Here is an 18,857-nt window from a genome sequence, read left to right as displayed (position 1 = left end):
TTCTAAAACTTGCTCCCATGGAACTTAGACTACTCTTTTCCCCCTTAGAGGTTATTCCATTTGACATGCGTTAAAGCCAGGAAAGTTTGATTTTATATCATTAGGGCTAAAGCATGTTAGTTAGTTGCCAGATTTTATATCTATACATAGTAGGTAAATTCACAGCTCTACAACGATTTAACAATTAAAAAAAAAAATAAAGTTTCCAAATGCGCGTTTAGAAAAGAGCCTTCCTGCTAAATGGCTCTCTGTTCTTTAGTGTGATATAACAAACAGACTGGCGTGTGGCATTTGGGGCCTGAGTGCAAACCCTGTATCTCTCATTCACTTTATTCCCTCGTTTGAAAAATGGAGATAGGAGCTCCTCTCAGTGCTGTTGCAGGAATTCAAGGAGGTAAGTTAGATGAGGAACAGAAGCCTGTCATGAGTAACTCACCAAGTGTTTCTTCCTACAGCCCTCCTCCATGCCTGACATTTTGTTGTTGTTCCTAAAGCTATTTTAAAAACGGATAGCGTAGAGGAGGACCTTGCTGATGTGTCAGCTTCACTCGTGCACTTCATTTATGATTTTGTTTGCAGACAGTAATGATGGGGCATTTTTAGGAATCCCTGTACTTAGTGCAAGGCTCACGTGCATAGGTCCTTAGCGGATGGTGAAGAGCAGAACTAAAGAGTGTGTTGAAACATGAGAGGGCAGCAAAGAGTCAGAGCTGCCCAAGCCATACCTGCGTTGTGACACTGAGCCCTGGTTTGGGTGCAGAGCCATGTCTTTGGGGGCACAATTGGTTCTCTTGAGCATTTCATTTTCAAATGATATTCACTCAAGAAAAGAGTTCTGTGGCCATCTCATGAGACCTTGTCACGTCTCCACAATATCACTTTACAATGTTTGTTATTTACATATTTTCTGTCCCTTTATTTAATCATATTTAAACTGAGGATTTTCATGTGAGAATGTAACTGAGAGAAAATTTATTTAAACTTCTCTATTTTAAAGATGAGAAAACTGAGACCTAGTGAGAGAAAATGCTACTTAGAGGCAGAGCCAGGAATAAATGCAGGACTCCTTTTGGCCAAGTCTAGGATCCTTCTTATACATAACCCTATAAAATTATCCATCAAATTAGGGTAGCCTTCAGACCCACCATGGAAGTATATGTTTTGGAGAAAGTAAAAGAAATCTTACAGGATATTGATTTCTGGGTAATAGATATAACATTGGATTTTCTTTGTATATGGACCCCAAAATTTGAAAATATCCTGTCCCGATTTCTCACTGGACAGGTCTTTGTATTTAGAGCTATTTTTATTATATCCACAGCCTATATCTTAGAGGCCCTCAGGTAAGTAAAGATTGGCAGACTAAGGAGAAAATACAACTTCTATCCATGCAATAAAACTAGTACAATTGCCTCCTCTTTACCTGTAGAGGGAGTGCAGGGACAAGCGTAAAATAACGCAAAAGTAGTTTTAGTCCAAAAAAAATTTTGGTGTATCTCCACTCATATTTTTGCCCTGAATATTCCTAACTCCTTTAAAAAAATAAAAAGAAAAAAAGAGTGCATTTTCAAAAGAATTTAATCAGTTGGTAAGCAGAGGATTTAAAAAGTAAACTATCCAAATATACTAGTTAGTCAGAATACAATAAGACACTTACTCTTGTTTGTTTATTGTTCTTCTAAAGCACAAAGCAGTTTATAAAATCCATTGAAGAAAAAAAAAAGCAAAGATTTTTAACTGGAACAGTTATTTTGTTATTACCGGGACTAATCATTTAACACTTTGTGCCACTAAAGAAAGGAAACTAAACAACTACTTTATGTGACAATAGCAATGCTAGTGACTTATGTAGGTTTGCCTTTTAAATCTGCGCGTGCGCGTGTGCGTGTGTGTGTGTGTGTGTGTGTGTGTGTAATAAAAACAACTAGTGTACATAACGTGAAAAGAAATATATATATATGTATATATATATATATATATATATACATATATATATATATGTATATATATATATATATATAGTAGTTGGAAGCACGAGCCGCTAAAGAAGGCAAAAGAGACCTCAGTGAGAGCAATACGCGAAAGGGCTGAGGGGACATGGAACTAAAAATGTATGTTAGGGCAGTGAGTGTGGGAGGAGGACGAAGACCCAGCCATTGCCCTGGAAGTCTCACCCTCTTCATCAGCCACTAGCAGGCACTAGCTTCATCATGCAGCTCTTTTTCTCCTTTCTTTTAACAAGAGCAAAGATTGTGGCAACGCTTTAATGATTGCAGAGAATGAGTGCACAGTAAGCTCTTTTAGGAATGTGATTGAAGAATTCTGAGTACACATTATGCTTAATAGCTTTAATAAAAAATAAAAATTGTGTATGTGAGTGTTAGACATTGGCTTTTGTGGGGAGTTTTTTTGCTTGTTTTACTTTTATATTTAATACATCTGATGAATGTGGAGTATTCTAAATTTTTTGAGCCAGAGGAGTTTACTTTTACAAAAATCCCCACATTAAAAAGACCTCTCCGGGAAAAACATTGAACTAAAAGATTTGCTCAAGTGCATGGAGTATGACTACTTGTTACTTAAATTTATGATCTTTTAGAGGGTCAAAGCCTGTTTTCTTCCTTATAGGCTAACTTGTTTTGCCTTCTTATGCTTTCACTAAGTAAGTAGAGTTATCTCTATTAATTTGTAAAAAGACCAGGTCTGACAATCACTTTTTGACCAGGAATTGATTAAAGTTATATTTGGTTTTCTAAACAGTAAGAAAACAAGTGAATGTCACAATCATGGGAAAATATAATCAAATTGTAACTGTATTGCCTGAATATCTGCTCTGGGTATTTTGTTATAACTTTAATTGAAACAATTAAACAAAACTGCATATTCATTGAGTCAGAACAGCAAAAAGGTTATGAGTGAAACCATATAGATTGAAAACCCAACTTTCCTCTTACTAGCTATGTAATCTTGGTCAATTTACTTAAATTCTCTAAGCTTTCATTTTCTAATCAGTAAATTCTAAGTCAGTGATTAGCATAGTGCTTGGTACCCAGAATGTACTCAACAAATGTTAACTATCATTATTCCTTCAATTTTATTATTATTATTACTATTATCATTATCATACATTCGGTCAACAAATATTTTCTGTGTACCTTATATGTGGCATGCAATAAGGTAGGTGTTGGAAATAAAAAGATGAGTAAAAGGTGGCTACTGGCTTCAAGGAAGTCACATGGGGACACCGAACGGAACCAGGAATAATTAACAAGCTAAGTGCCACGACTGAAGCAAATTCAAATACATATATGTATTTGAAGGAGAGGGCAAGTGATTCTACCTAGGGGAAGCTCCCTGCTGAACTTAGAAGAAGGTGGAGTTCTCCATATGGTTAGAAGGAGAACACCTCATGCCAAGGGACCAACAACAGTGAGTGCCGGTTCAGCTCAGGGGACTGGAGACAGTAAAGAACAAAAAGAGTTCAAAATGTATGGGAGCAACAGAACATGATCTCCAAGCGTAGATTAAGGCAGTAGCATGAAGAGCATTAGAAGTCAGTGTAAATAACAGTGGACTATATTTTACGGGCAATGGAAAATCATCAGTCATTTCTAAGCAGAGGAACAAGTACATATGTTAGAATGACAATGTTGGATGCTGCATAGAAAACAGATTGAAAGGAAGAGAGACTAGTGGCAGCCTCATACTCATCCAAAGGCCATTACAGGCCAAGTACCCGCTGAAGCTCATGTGAATCTGGACTGGGGTGGTGGTGTTGGGGGTGGAGATGAGGAAATGGATTCACAAGTCTTTTCAGAGAGTTGAGAAAGCTTGGTGGGTGATTAGATTGAGAAGTGAGGGAAAAGAAGAGAAAAATGAAGTCATACACACAGGTGTTCATCACAGCATTGTGCATTTGTACAAGAGACTGAAAACAACCCAAGTGCTAAATAATATGTGAGTTCTATTTAAGTATCAAAAATTCCATAATAAAAAAATTTAAATAACTTATTCATGAGAAAAATTTTATAATGTAGAAAAATGCACCTAATTTAAAGAATATATGTTAAAGTTCTAAGTAAGCAATAGCCACACATTTCATGTATTTTAATTATGTATATTGTATTTAATTTAAGACACTTTTGGATGTTGACTGGTAACTAGCAAAGGCCCATTTTACATAGAATCTGGTGACAAACTTGTAAGTATCTCTCAGATCAAGATTTCTGTTTGCCTCTCCTCACTAGAAAAGGTACTAATGAGACACTGCCAACTGATCTTTCAGTATTATTGTGCCCCAGTGAGCATTCACTGTATTTTCAGATAATAATATGCCTTGGATAGGGCAGCACTCATGGTGGTTATTGAGCTTATGACAAGACAGCTCTATTATCCTCCAGTCGATCAGAAAAGCTACCATGAAAATAGAGGCATTAAAGTCACCAAAGTCCCCTTTAGCCTGTACCCCTTCCTCACCACCTCGAGTTAGAAAAACGCAACATTTCCCAAACCTGCCTGATCTAAGGAACCCCCAAGGGATCCTTGAAAATAAACACGAAAAAACAGATCCCAAGACAGTGCAGGACGAAATCTTTGGGATAAGTCTCAGGATCTGTATTCTCAACAAGTGCTCCAAATTAACGAATCAGCCAAATTTGGGAGAATAATCGGATACTGGGTGAAGTAGGCAAGAGTGCTGCTCTGGACAGTGTTGACACTGCGTTGCTGGACAGTTGTTGGAAAATCATTGTCTTTCTGGAAAATGTATATAGTGACACCCACACCCCCATCCAACAAACAACGCAGCCTAGGAAAAACAAGATAATATGTGTGAGGTGCTTTGCGATTAGCAAAGGAAATACAAGGTGACGTTATTATCTGTGCCATCCTCATCATCATGGTCATCATCAGCTGGCCCATCATCCCTCTTATCTCTCCAAATGTATACAAATTTTAATTAGGCCAGCTTGCCCCTCTCCTAGAAGAAAATGAAGTATCATGTCCATCTTTGCGTATGAGGGTGGGAGTGAGTTTGGAAAATGTTATGTTTAGTAACTGTATTCTTTTTGTCTTCTCACACACTGTACCAAGTTTCCTTTAAAAAAAAAGAAAGAAAGAGAGAAAGAAACAACAAAAGCTGCATTCTTAAGTCACTCCCTTTATCCACAAAGGGCTTCCCACCCATGTATGCCTTAAAAAGTATTCCCCTGGGCACACTCAAATACAAGACTGTGGTAGGGCAAAACAATGAAAATTCCTTTGGGTCTAATTTCCCAAATTTTCCTAGTTGAGTGTTACACTGAGTTATTTAACTCTATGAATAAATGAGGATTTCACTCACAGCATTCTTTCTTTCACTATCTCAGAAAATGCTTTTTTAAAAATTGGATCTATTATTAATACTAATAATAATAAAAATTAACATTTTCTGACATTTGATATTAAAGACTCTACCTGCATAATCTCTTTTAAATCTTATGATAATTCAATATATAGCTTCAAATGACAAAGTGTAGATTAAGTATGACTCAAAGGCAGAACCTAGAGGCTTCCCTCCCTTAAAATGTATTGATCCATGCACAGAAACACACGCAACCTGCTGTCATCTTCTCCCCAAAGTTATTCTTTTCTTTCTTTCTTTCTTTCTTTCTTTTTCTTTCTTTCTTTCTTTCTAAGAAGAGACAGCAGAAAATGAACCTACGTTGTCTATTACGGAACATGTATGAATGGAGGGGATGATGGAGGATGGATTAGATCTGTGGATACAGAGCAACCCTTTGGAAAACCCAAAGGAATCAGTTTTATAAGCTAAGGAAAGAACTTTTGCTTGTGGGGTAGAATTCCTCAAGCCTTCAATTCTCACAGTTCTCTTCCTGACTCCTCTGAAGTGCCTGTGTGACAGCGCCCAGGGCAGCAGCATCAACAAGGAAAGGACCCCACAGTGTGTGTGAGCAGTGAGGATGTAAGAAGGTTCGGCATAGGGCAGTGCTTGAGCCTCTGCGCTCACCTTGCTTCTAGGACCAGTCACTGTTAACCCCTGAGATAACAGTTTCTATCATGGGGTGATGTTCATCTTCTCTTTGTGCGTAGACTCACCGTAGGCTCTTCATCTCCATGATCATTTGCTTGGGTACCAGTTCTAGCCATGACATTCCCCAGCTCTCTGTGCCCCAAATGCACTTCCTCTAGATATTTCTGATGTCTACATATCCAGTGCTTTTTAGTGCGCTATCTTCTCTTTTGTGGTTCTTTTTCGGCCCTGTTGGCACTCTGAAAGCATTTCTAATTCACTGGACTGTTTTCTTCTACCTGCCTAGCAAAACAAATGGATGTTCACGTCTTTTTTTTTTTTTTCGGGCATGTTTCTGGTGTTTGCATATTGCACACTGAATTGTCCATGTGGAGAACTTCATTAATGGGTTTGCTCCTTCACTCATTCAGTCACTTGGATGTGAAAGACTGCTTGGGCTCTCAGGACCCAATGAGGTATAAGATACCTCCCCCGAGCTTTACGACCATTATCCTAGAGGTTTGTGGAATTTAGAAAGATAAAATGTGTTCTGTTGAATGATAGAAAGCATTAAGTAAATAGAAAACAGAGGGTTTGTAAATGAGTAGATAAATGAGTTGATAAAATAAGGAAAGTAGGAAGAAAGGGAGGAAGGAGGAAATTGATCAGGCTGAGATCGTTTTCCGAGAGAGCCAGGAGGCTGTCTACAGTGTCATTTAGCTTAGAGACTGGAAAAAGTCTGGGAAACCACTTGAGGAACTTAGGGAAAACTTAGCAACACAAGCATGTAGAGGAGTGAGAGTAGTAAAAGAAAGGTTTTCTGAATCACCAAGGAGGAAAATAGCAGACGATGGGTCGGGGAACTGAGACCTCAGTTGAGGAAGATGTGACAGACGGTCTCTAAGATACTTCTTCTGTCACTGACTGTGCACTGACTGTGCTCTTTTAAATTGTTTATGTGGAAAGAGATCTAGGTTTTCTCTTCCAGCAGGTTGTAATTTTGTAAAAAAATTCAAAATGTTGTATGTTTTGTTTGTTTGTTTGATGTACAAGTCAGAACGTACATAGAGGACTAAGAGCAGGGCTCAGAAGTTGGGAGGTCTGGGTTTCATTGCTGGCTCACCTGCTGACCCACGTTGTGACCTTAGAAAAGTTCCTCAAACGCTGTGAGTCTTTTCTGTTAAAAGTGTTGAATAATAACAACAACAACAATAATAATTGTGATAATACTTTCCTGCTCTTGAGGAACATACAGGACAATCCATGTAAACATTTTGTCACAGTGTCTGGTTGTGTCATTCATGCTGATCCTCAAAGTTGTCATCTTTGTACACCGTACACTTTTTTCGCCCTGCTGCCATTGATAAAAGCATTGGGGGAATGGCTTTAGAGACAGTTTACAGGCCATACAAGAAAAAGCCATCTTATTGGGTTACCGTCATGCTTCACTTCTGACCAAAAATATTATTTCCAATATGATTACCAACCTTAGTCACCAAATAAGATATCAGATTAGCCTGGATGAGGCTAATTCTAAAAATGTAGCCATTCCAGGGGATGAGACAATTTTGAGGCATTTGAGAGAAGTATAATGTGGACTCTGAAAGCAGTTCCAAGACAGAGTGTCACATCATTAGAGTGATGGCAATATATGGAATAAGCATACACACACACACACACACACACACACACACACACACACACACACGTTTTCCCAGTTGATACTTTGAAAGAGATAACTTCCTCTGAATTCTATGGGGTGGAAATGGTCTCATCTCTAGGAGTCCTTTTTACTTTTCAGCCACACTTCATAGAGTCTGTGTTTCTCCAGATCTTCACAGCCAGGTTCCATTCCCTGGGAACTGCCGAAGGTGCCATAGATAAAGGAGAGGGCTGGTGTGCCCCAGCCCACTGGCCAGGGAAGGCTTCACCCCTCATCATTTCCACAGAACGGGCAGCAGAGGAAATGAGCCTGGCACTTGTCGCACTATTATTTCTCACTGCCTCTATTCAGTTATTATTGGGCACCTATAGAGCTTCGCATCCTGTTCTTTGAGCGTTCCATACAATTCTCTCCTAGGCTGGCTTATAACCCCGCCTTCGATAACAGCGTATCAGCAGTGATCCTCTGGTTGCAAGATTAAAAACCAACTCTGCTCACTTAAGCAAAATGGGATTTAGTGGAAGAATATTGGGAGAATTTCCAATTCCCTAAGAATCAGTGGGGAGGCTAGAGGATCAGAGTTGAAGGAATCAGTACATCTTCAGAGTAGTAGAAAGCCAAAGGGTAAGGGGAAAATCTCATGGCAGGATCAATCAAGTGAGATCCCTGCAACTGCTTTTAGTTTCTTTGTTACTCTGTTTAAGAGTCAAATTCCAGTGAAGGGGTCCAGTGGGTCTAGTTTGGGTCTTGGGCCTTGGCTAAAGGAGAACAGGGCATCAGGCTATTTCACCAGACCACGTAATAGGATGTAGGGGTGAGAGCCTAAGTGATGGGGCCAGATTACGAGGATTCGTTTTCTAGTTCTCCCACTTCCAGATGTTTCTCCTCAAACGATTCATTTAACCTCCCAAAACCTCAAATTCCTCGTTTTTGAAGTGGGCAGAATAATAGTAATTATCTCCTAGGGAGTTCGTGAAAATTATTTGAGATGATATTAAAGAAAAAGTAAGCACAATGCATGGGCACACAGCACTTGATCATTGTGGGCTGTTTCATAGTTAGGATTATCTAATGGAAATGCCAAGTAATTTCCTGAAAGAAATTAGGGTGCTGTTAGAAAGGGGAAATAAATAAGTGCTGGCGGGCCAGAAATAATTATTGAGTATAGTGGAATAAGAGGGTTGGCCTCAATCCACTATTTATTTTACTAATATATTTCTCAGTAACCTACGCTTTATGATATTAAGGTTCTTAGGGATGCAGGATGGTACCTGTTTGTTAAGGTATCCCTGGGAACTCAGTTCCTCTGAAGGCATGTGACTTCCTGATCATTTGATCCACACCCATTTATTGATGCCTCCCTTATGCTTAGATCTAGACAGGATGCCATGGTCTGTGGCTTCTGGTTTACTCACAAGTGTAGGAATCAAAGTAAGGCATAATTTGCCTTCCTCTGATCTTTGTTTAATAGTCATCTAAATGGACTGTTGTCTAATAAGTCACCACCTAATTAGGTTTACTTTAAGGGATACAGGATTATAGAGAGAGAAGGATTATTTTTTAAGCCTCTCCACTTCCTGAGAACAACATTGAAGTAGGCCCCAGCATATGAAGAAGCTGGCATTCTAAATTCATCCAAAGGTTCATTGTTTGAACTTTAGAAAAGAGTATCCACACACTGGCACTCATCAAAGGCCCCTTAGAACCAGCCTATATATCTCCATTCCAGGAAAGTGCAGGTTTTCCAAGGAGAGAGAATCTGAAGGAGAATTTGAGGTCCCCGAGAAAAGGCATTTAGGTCCATCAGTGGGATGAGATGGGCTGAAATCTCTGAAGGCCAATGAAAGGTCACTGTGGAACACTGCACAGCCTACCCACTTGGAAAGTCAGAGTCATTGCGAGGAGGAGAGCCCAAGCCCAGGCTTTGGGAAGCTGGATAGACAGAGTGTCATGCGCCAGGACAGAATCAGTCAGGCCACACCTCACTGCCCCATGGCTGCTGCCTCCAAAGCCATGGAGGTGCTGACCTCTGACTACATGCTGCCACCTGCCCGCCACACCCCTCCACCTCACACGCTGACTGAGCTTCTGAAGCCACCCAGCCTGCAGCAGGCCCTGGCCTCTGTCTCTAGCATCTCAGCCCTGACCGCCGTCTCCATTACCCCTCACCCAGGACCAGTCATGCCATCCTCACTACACCTTTTCCAGCATCCAGCCTTCCCCAGACCTGACCAACTCTGGCCTCTCCTCCAACCTCACCACACCATGTCACCCAACACCAGAAAGGCATGACAGAATTGAAACCGGAAATGGAGCCACCCTGAGTGTTAGTTTCTTACAAAGGTATCTGTCTTTTTCCAGGGGTGTAGCTAGTAGGCATTGTAAGAGGGTGGGCTTTGGATTCCTTGAATCAATACAGAGAATTCTAGCTATGCCACCTCTTAGCGATTTGACTTTGGGCAAGTTATTCTGTAAACCTCAACTTTCTAATCTACAAAATGTAGATAATAACAAACCTACCTCAGAGGGTCACAATAAGGATTAAATGAGATGTATGAGCACCAAGCCTAGTACCTGGCACATTAAAGAAACTGAAAATGAAATGCTAATTCTTGAATAAACTTTTCTTTTTTCTTGCGTGTACTGTGACACTTCCATCAGTGAGTTTCAGAGGCAAATGAATCTCTTTAGACCTGGAAGCTTGACACAAGGAAGAATGAAGTAAAGAAAACAACTGAATTTCTCTTAAAAGCATTTTCCCTTACTGACTTTTCTTCCGTTGTCTGTGTTCATAAGAAACCAGCTATGCCTGCAGAAATGTCTGCCTGTTTCCTTTTCTACGTGTTTAAATTCCTAATTGTGCACACAATCTTAGTCACTGTATTTTCACGTGCAAGCAATTAAGGACTCATTTAACAGCCTTCCCCCTGGAAGGTTTTGTTCTCCATCTGCCACAAATCAGATTCCTTAGGAACATGTTTGATTTTGAAACAATGTGAAAGTACTGTTCATTTTGTTCAAATTTCATTTATGTACCATTTTTTAAAGTGATGTAAATGGACAGCCACAAAAAGCTCAGCAGCTGGTCAAAACAAGACTTCAAAGAAACCATTGAAATGGGGCAAAAAGAAATTTTTTTTTAAACTAATATGCTAGGACAAAGCCAAATAAAGCCATAGTATGATAAACAGTCCTCAGACATATTTCACTCATAACAAATATTTACTTTACAACAGATTTCAAATACAGGAAAATGGGAATGCACCCCAGTTCCCATTCTGAATCTTGGAAGTCTTGAGCTCACAGCAATGAATGTGAGGAAAAAGGGCAGAAGAAGCCAGGAAAGGGGAAAACAGGAAAAGATTAGATTTCTCAGGCTTTTTGGAGAAACATGGTACAAAGATACACATTTCAATAATATTAACCGGAAGAATCAAACAGATTTATATGACTCTTTGTTGCTGTACACCTGAAACTAACACATCGTAAAGCAACTGTACTTCAATTTTTTAAAAAATCAATTAGATAACTAATTTCTTCCTCACCACAGGTGAAGTCCATTTTTGTTAATTTGTTCAATAGGTTTCCTTACTTTAGAACATCAAATAGAAGCTAACACTTGGTCAAATTAAAGGCAAAAAAAAAAAAAAAAAGGTTAGGTTCTGAACACAAATAAGTGCCTGTGAATTGGTAACAAAAACTCAGCAAACATTTAAAAAGGATTAGATTTTCTAGAAGAGTCTCAAAATTAGATATCGCCATTTGAAGGCAGCTTGCAAAAAATATTAGTTTTCGCTACTTACATTTCCCATTGTTTCGGGACTTGAAACAAAAAACCAGCAGAGTTAATGCAGTCAATCCCTATTTATATATTAGTTGGATATTTTGTCCACCATCTTCCTGAGGCTTTATGAGCTGAATTGTTTTGATATCATTCAAGGAAACGTTCTGTAAATGTTCAAAGTATTGCTGTTATTTTGGGCAGTCACACCTGCACATTTAAAATGCCTTTTGTGCAGAATGTAGCCCAATTTGCTTTCAAATCAGACCTTCAAAGAAGGGTAGATTTATACCTGTGACAGATCCCCTGAGGTGCTTCCCTACAAGGAAAAGTTAAAGCTAAGAGAGCCACTCCCACCCACCATCTTTGTGTCTTTGTGCTTAGGCATCAAATGGCATCTCTAAAAAGAAGAGCAGAGAAAACATGAGTACCTCTCTGCTGGAGATCCAAAGCAAGATACAGGTCTTCTGGAAGAAATGGCACCTAAGAATTTGCAAGTAGTTGGTAAATAAATAGAAGGAGAAGGTGAAAATGGAGGAGTCCGCACCTCTCACGAGCAGTGAATATTTATTAAAAGGCAACTGTTTTGTAAGAGCAGCTAAGCTCAGAAATCAGAGACATGGAATGTCTGCCATTAAAGGAGTTAGTTCTACTGTAGGGTGTAATTAAGAGTCAAATGAAAGGTGTGCTAAGTATTTAGGATAGTGGTTCACAAACTTATCTCTTCATTAGAATCACCTGGGAATCTTTTAAAAGTTCCAAAAAGTGAAGGTAGAAAATATCAAAGGTTTGGAGACCAGTTGGAGGACAATAACACTGTTCAAGAATAAAGTCCAATAAGGGCCCTACTCCAGCAAAGTAGCTGGATAACAGGAATATAAAGGAAGTGGAAGAGATAGTTGTAAAAGATGAAAGGAGGACCCATGTGTAGGATTTAGTAACTACCAATTGTATGATTTTATTGAGTGGATGTAAAATGTTCTGAAATATATGAAGATTTATAATCTTATATATGGGATATATAGGATTATATATAGGATAAAAATAGGTTGACACTTGGATTCCAATGTAGAATTGAAGCCTGATTTATCTCAGTGCCTAGATTACCTACATTTCATTTAGGAGAAAATGTTCTATATGTCAAATATTCTAGAAAACCAAGGATCATAATCTTATATGAACTATTTGGAATAAAAATCTTTAAAAGGTGTTATGTTCCTTCTCAATCCCTTAAAGGCATGTACTGAATGTACTTAAATCATTTTTCGTGGCTCTGGTCGTCATTGTGCACATCTGCTTTTATACTCCTGTGTCAGTCACAGATGCCCCTAATGATCTGTGGACGTTTCCCCCGACTGTAGAGGCCCCCAAACTTGGCTGCACTTTAATTTCTCATCGCCTGCTCCCAGTGGCCATTTCTTGATGTTGGTACTGAACTGGCCTTAGTGCCGTCTTTTCTGATCTGCTGCTCCTTTCTCCTTGACAAACCGGAGCCTAAAATAAGAGCAAATTAACTCAAAATTAAAATGGGGTTTGGGGGCAATCCATTTCAGAGGAAAGGCTTTAGGATATTTAATGCATATAACAAATATGGCTTTAAATTCATTTAACTAGTATTTTGGAGTACATTTCACCTACTTAACTGGTGTTGAATAGTATAAATTTCTGGATAATTAATCTCTGGACAAGTAAGTTGTTACTCTACTCCTAGAGCTAATAAAATTAATACCGGTTTATCTTTAACCAGTCCACAAAAACATGTTTAATTCTGTGCTCTGGGCATCAGGGCAACAGAAATGAATAAGATGTAGTCCCACCACCCCCAAGGACTTGGCAAGATATAATCGTACATAGGTACATGAAAAGGTACCACGAATCTAAGTCCCAGGATTCCACAGAGAGTAAGTATCATAAGAATTCAGAAGGAAAAAAAAAAGAATTCAGAAGAGCCAAAGATCAAATTCAGACAATAAGCAGTGATGGACCTTGAACATTTCCCAAATACTTTAGAATTAGTGAAATGTCCCACCTGGCCAGACTTTTCTAATGGGAGTGTTAATGGATGATCACTACCTAACCACAGAGATTTAGGACTGCTTCCAGCATCCCAGCAAAACAGCCCTTTTCACCCAGGACCATTTGCTATTACAAAAGAGAGGTGATGGCTTGTGATTTATTAACATTCCTTCATTTTGCATCTGACACCGGGCTTGTGAAACTTGTGGAAAGATCAATGACCTCAGGGTTTGGGGAACAGAGCTATAATTCCAGCTCCGTCCCCAGCTTCCTGTTTAACATTTGGTCAGTAATTTAACCTGGTTATTCTTCAATAAGATGAGGATATTAGGTTAGATAATATCTAAGGACCCAACTAGCTCATTTTATAGTGTTTTATTATTTTAAAAAATGCATGCTTCTGATTAATTGCCTTGATTTTCTTTAGTTCTATTTCCCTAAGACGTGAATATAAGATGCACTAAATCAGTATATGAATTCGCTTTTCCCAATAGATAGAGGCTATCCCTGACACCATTTGCTGTTTTGAGTTTTCAACAAAGAATTAAAAGAAAATTCTGGCTCCCCTGGCTATCATCCTCTCCAGTTGGCAAAAGTCTTCATGCAGACTTGATGGTTGCCTAGAGCAACAAAATATTAGGGACAGAAACATGTTCAGGGACTCGATTGTATAAGTGACTCAGAGCTGAGAGACCTTTCCCAGCTTGAAGGGAGCCCATACTTAGCTAGAGTGGGTATTTGTCTATGCCTGTCTGCACTACTCTTCTGACTTAGAGGTGACCATAATTTTGCTTACTAAAATATAGACACCAGCCTTGAAACCTGCAGAGAGGAGTTATATGGTCAGAAGGCAATCTTCTTCATTCAGCATGTCTCACACATGAAAGGTCATTAGGACGAGTGAGTATACACAAGATGAGGAGACCAATCAGGCTTTTGAAGAGCTCATACCAAGAACATTATGAGAACTCAGTAAAAATTCATTGTCAGAGCCACTTTTCAAAGCCAATTATCTCTTTTTCTTTTTTAACATCTTTATTGGAATATTGCTTTACAGTGTTGTGTTAGTTTCTGCTGTATAACAAAGTGAATCAGCTATACACATACATATATCCCCTCCCTCTTGCATCTCCCTCCCACCCTCCCTATCCCACCCCTCTAGGTGGTCACAAAGCACAGAGCTGATCTCCCTGTGCTATGCGGCTTCTTCCCTCTAGTTATCTGTTTTACATTTGGTAGTGTATATAAGTCCATGCCACCCTCTCACTTTGTCCCAGCTTACCCTTCCCCCTCCCCGTGTCCTCAAGTCCATTCTCTAGGTCTGTGTCTTTGTTCCTGTCCTGCCACTAGGTTCATCGAAACCATTTTTTTGTTTTTTTTAGATTCCATTTGTTAGGAGAACCCAGTGGAGGAGCTACTCCTGAAAATTCAATACCCTTTTCCTTCCCTCTGTTGGAGCCAGACATCACTAACTATGCTGTGAACTAAAATGTGAATTTAAAAATAGTTTTTCTGTTCCTGCACTCCTTAAATCTGAGGTCATCCCCTCTCTGTTCCATCAGTCTGTCTCCATGATAACCAATTACTCAAGCTTGTTCAGGGAGTTATTAGCATCCGGGAGTTCAGTCTTTTTTTTTTTTTTTTTTTTTTGCGGTACGCGGGCCTCTCACTGTTGTGGCCTCTCCCGTTGCGGAGCACAGGCTCCGGATGCGCGCAGGCTCAGCGGCGATGGCTCACGGGCCCAGCCGCTCCGCGGCATGTGGGATCTTCCCACACCGCGGCTCGAACCCGTGTCCCACTGCATCGGCAGGCGGACTCTCAACCACTGCGCCACCAGGGAAGCCCCGGGGATCCAGTCTTTTGCTTCTAGTCAATGTTGCCTAGAGCAAGAATTAGAAGAGGATTAGCCAAGTCTCCGTACTTGAAGTCCTTTCTCTTCAGCTGCTTAACTAGGTTTCATTTTAATTATGTGTTTGGTTGGTGTTGTTTCTCTACCCAGTACACATTCTTCCCACTTGCACTTGAACAAGTTCATTATGATAATAATCACAATTATCAACTATTACTTTTTATCCTGTTTGAATACTTACTGAGTGTCAGTATAATTAGAAACTGGAGTTCTTGGTTTGGACCTTGTGATTTGTAATGAATATTCTTTTTGAGTGATTGGAAACACAGTCCTAAATTCAAATGGTTTACAGTAGTAACCCCCGAATAACCGTAGCAGCTGTTTGGAAACATGGCTTCAGATCAGTTGTTTGCAAATGTCTTTTTCAGTACAATCCTGCATGGAGTGGAACCCATATACGTTACTTGACATGTGAAACACATGTGACCCAGGCAGATGATTCGGCTGACCTTAAAAACTACAGCTGCTAGTGCCTTTAAAAACAATGCAATACAAGTGATTTACTAGGCTTGGGCTTAAACCATTTTATGCTGACTGAAGGGAATTCTGACCCTTCAGGGAGGGGATAAAAAAAGTATAAGACAATGGAAATGTGTCATCCTGGGTGTTAATGTTGTCATTCATTTTAACACATCTCTTTACAAAAAGTGCAAAAAAGACTGCTTAGTGTTACAAGCAAAAAACCCCAGTAATATCCATGTGGCTTTATTTTGCTTTATTCTATAAAAATTTAATGAAGTCCAAGTTTCAACTTTGTTTCCTCTCCATCCAAATCAAGAGCAGTCTATAATCTTCTAAAAAGAGCGACGCTTCTTTACTTACGTCCCTGCTTAGGAATTACGTTGTGGAGCATTAACATTCTCTTCTAAGCTGGCCTTATATGTGCTCCAGTTGCTATATATACACACTATTTTAGCTAGAATTTTGTTCAGCTAGAGTGAAAGAGACCTGAAAAATTATGCTTTAATAAAGACAGAAGTTTGTATCTCTTCCCTATAGATAGCTAGTGGGAAGCAGCCGCATAGCACAGGGAGATCAGCTCGGTGCTTTGTGACCAGCGAGAAGGGTGGGATAGGGTGGGAGGGAGGGAGACGCAAGAGGGAAGAGATATGGGAACATATGTATAACTGATTCACTTTGTTATAAAGCAGAAACTAACACACCATTGTAAAGCAATTATATTCCAATAAAGATGTAAAAAAAAAAAAAAAAGAGAGAGAGAGACACAGAGTGGGTAGTCCAGAGCTGGTATGGATGTTCTAAGACTGTCAGGGACCTATGGTTCTTTCAGGTAATTCCTCCATCGTCCTAGATTATGGACTTTACATCCATGGTCCAGAATGATTTCCAGAGCTTTAGCCAATCACATCTAAATTGCTAGCAGCAAGATGGAGGAAGAAGAGCACACACCTTCCTTTTGAAGAGACTTGCCAGAAATCCCACGTAATGCTTCTGTTTACATCTCCTCGACTCAAATTCCATCACATGCCACATCTAGCTGCAAAGGAGACTGGGAAGTAAAGTATTTTTTTTCTGGCAATCCCCTAATTTGAGGATTTCAATCTCCCTCGAGTACCCGAGCCCTCACCCAACCTCTCCTTCTTGTCTACCCAGTCTCTCTCATCTACCTTGCCATCCTGTTCTTATACCTCTTGGGAGAAACCCATCCCTCTGTCAGTTTCACAATCAGCCTTCTCCACTTCCTTAGCTGAACTCCTGGCAGGGAAAATCCCATGTCACAATACTTTAAACTGGAATTCCGATTAAGTCAAGAGCGCTCACCTCAGCTGGATCCTGAGATTCACTTGACATTTTTTTTGGTTTTTGGTTTTTTTGGCCATGCTGCGTGGCATGTGGAACTTCCCCAACCAGGAATCAAACCCGCGCCCCATGGCATGGAGGCGCGGAATCTTAAGCACTGGACCGCCAGGGAAGTCTGCGCTTGACATTTTAATCCTTGCTCTGTTCCCTCTCTCAGCCACCTTGATGCTTATTCCAAAGCTCCTCCCCATTCTCAAGCGTCCTGAACCAGCAGCTGCTCATCACCATTCAGCAAACTATTTTATTCGTTGCTCAGTGAAGAAACTCATTGTCAAGACAGGAACTTCCTCAGTTCTTACATCCTCTTCCTGCCATCCGGACCCATCCTTGCCTCCCTCCTCCCGGTCTCAGCAGATGATGTGTCCCTCTTCCCGCTTTAAGTCAGCCCCTGCTTCCGTGCTCCTGATTTTCTCTCCTCCCAGCACCTCCAGGTCCTTGCTCCATCTATTTCCTTTCTTTTTCTCGCATCTTCAATTTCTCCTTTTCTTCTGGCTCTTTCCCTATTCGTGTGTCTCTTGATCTTAAAAACAATACAAAACCAAACAATAGCAAAGTCTAGGAACAGACCCTTTTTTGATCCTTTAGCAAGTTCTCGGCAGTCAGGTGGCTTCACATCCTCACCGCCCATGAATTCCTCAACCCATCGTAGTAGGATTTTCTCACACACACTCTGCTTCAACTGCTTTGCCTTCTCCTTGCTTGTCTTAGAGGACTTCCTCTGAAACTCTCTCCTCATTCATTTACTCAGTAAATATTTATTCGACACCTTTTTATGGGAGCCATTCTCTCCCAGGTGATGCCACTCTCTTCTTGCTGCTCTGCTACTCTTTCACACCATCCTCTGTGATCGGTCTTCCTCCCCTCATCCCCCCACTTAAACATGAGTCTTCTGGATGTGACTCATTGCTTTTCTCAGTCTGTGCATTCTCTAGATGTTTTCATGTACTTCAGTAGTTTTATTGCCCGTCCTGTGAAGGTGATTCCCCAAACTCTATCTCTACTCAGACCTCTTCCCTGATTTTCAGACTCCTATATACAACACAAAAGCCCAATGCCAGATGGTGTTCTAGTATTTTCAAAACTGGATTCATGCATTTCTTTGCAGATCAGCTTCTCCTGTCTCCATCAGAAGCACTTTTATCCTGGAATGAAACTTGGAAACCATACACCCATCTATGAACGATATTTTTATTTTACTTTCTAAATACCTCTCAGATCTGTCCTCTCCTCTCCAACTCACTAATACTTCTCGAGTCCAGGACTCACCAGCTCTCCCCTGGATTACAGTGGAAGTGCCCCAAATAGTGTTTTTATAACTGTTGGTTGCATGTAGCATTTTATAAAAAATATTATATAGAATTGAATTGAAAATAATGGAGTAGCAAACCACATCTGTAATATCAAGGATAAGTATTGTTTTATGAAAATGTTGATACACACACACACACACACACACACACACACACACACACACACACACAGAGCCATTTTGCCGTGAAAATGTATTTCTTACTATAAATCGAAAGATTTGAGAACCACTTTCCTAAATAGTCTGTCTCTAGTATACGCTCCTCAGCTCTGTCTTCCTCAGTGCAACCAAACTGATGTAGCTGGAAAATGAGACATTCTGAAAACGTCATAAAACCCTTATTAGTCA

The 18,857-nt window shown here is 40.0% G+C and overlaps 1 protein-coding gene across 5 annotated transcripts in view; it reads left to right on the top strand.

Annotated features, from left to right (window-relative positions):
- Positions 1-18,857, top strand: part of PDE4D (phosphodiesterase 4D) — a 1,282,340-nt gene that overhangs the window by 1,094,196 nt on the left and 169,287 nt on the right. The window lies entirely within an intron of this gene.

The sequence above is a fragment of the Tursiops truncatus genome, chromosome 3, assembly GCF_011762595.2.
Source record: "Tursiops truncatus isolate mTurTru1 chromosome 3, mTurTru1.mat.Y, whole genome shotgun sequence".
In the NCBI taxonomy this organism is placed as follows: Eukaryota; Metazoa; Chordata; class Mammalia; order Artiodactyla; family Delphinidae; genus Tursiops; species Tursiops truncatus.
Note: the sequence above shows the minus strand (reverse complement) of the source record. Positions and strands in the feature narration are given on the sequence as shown.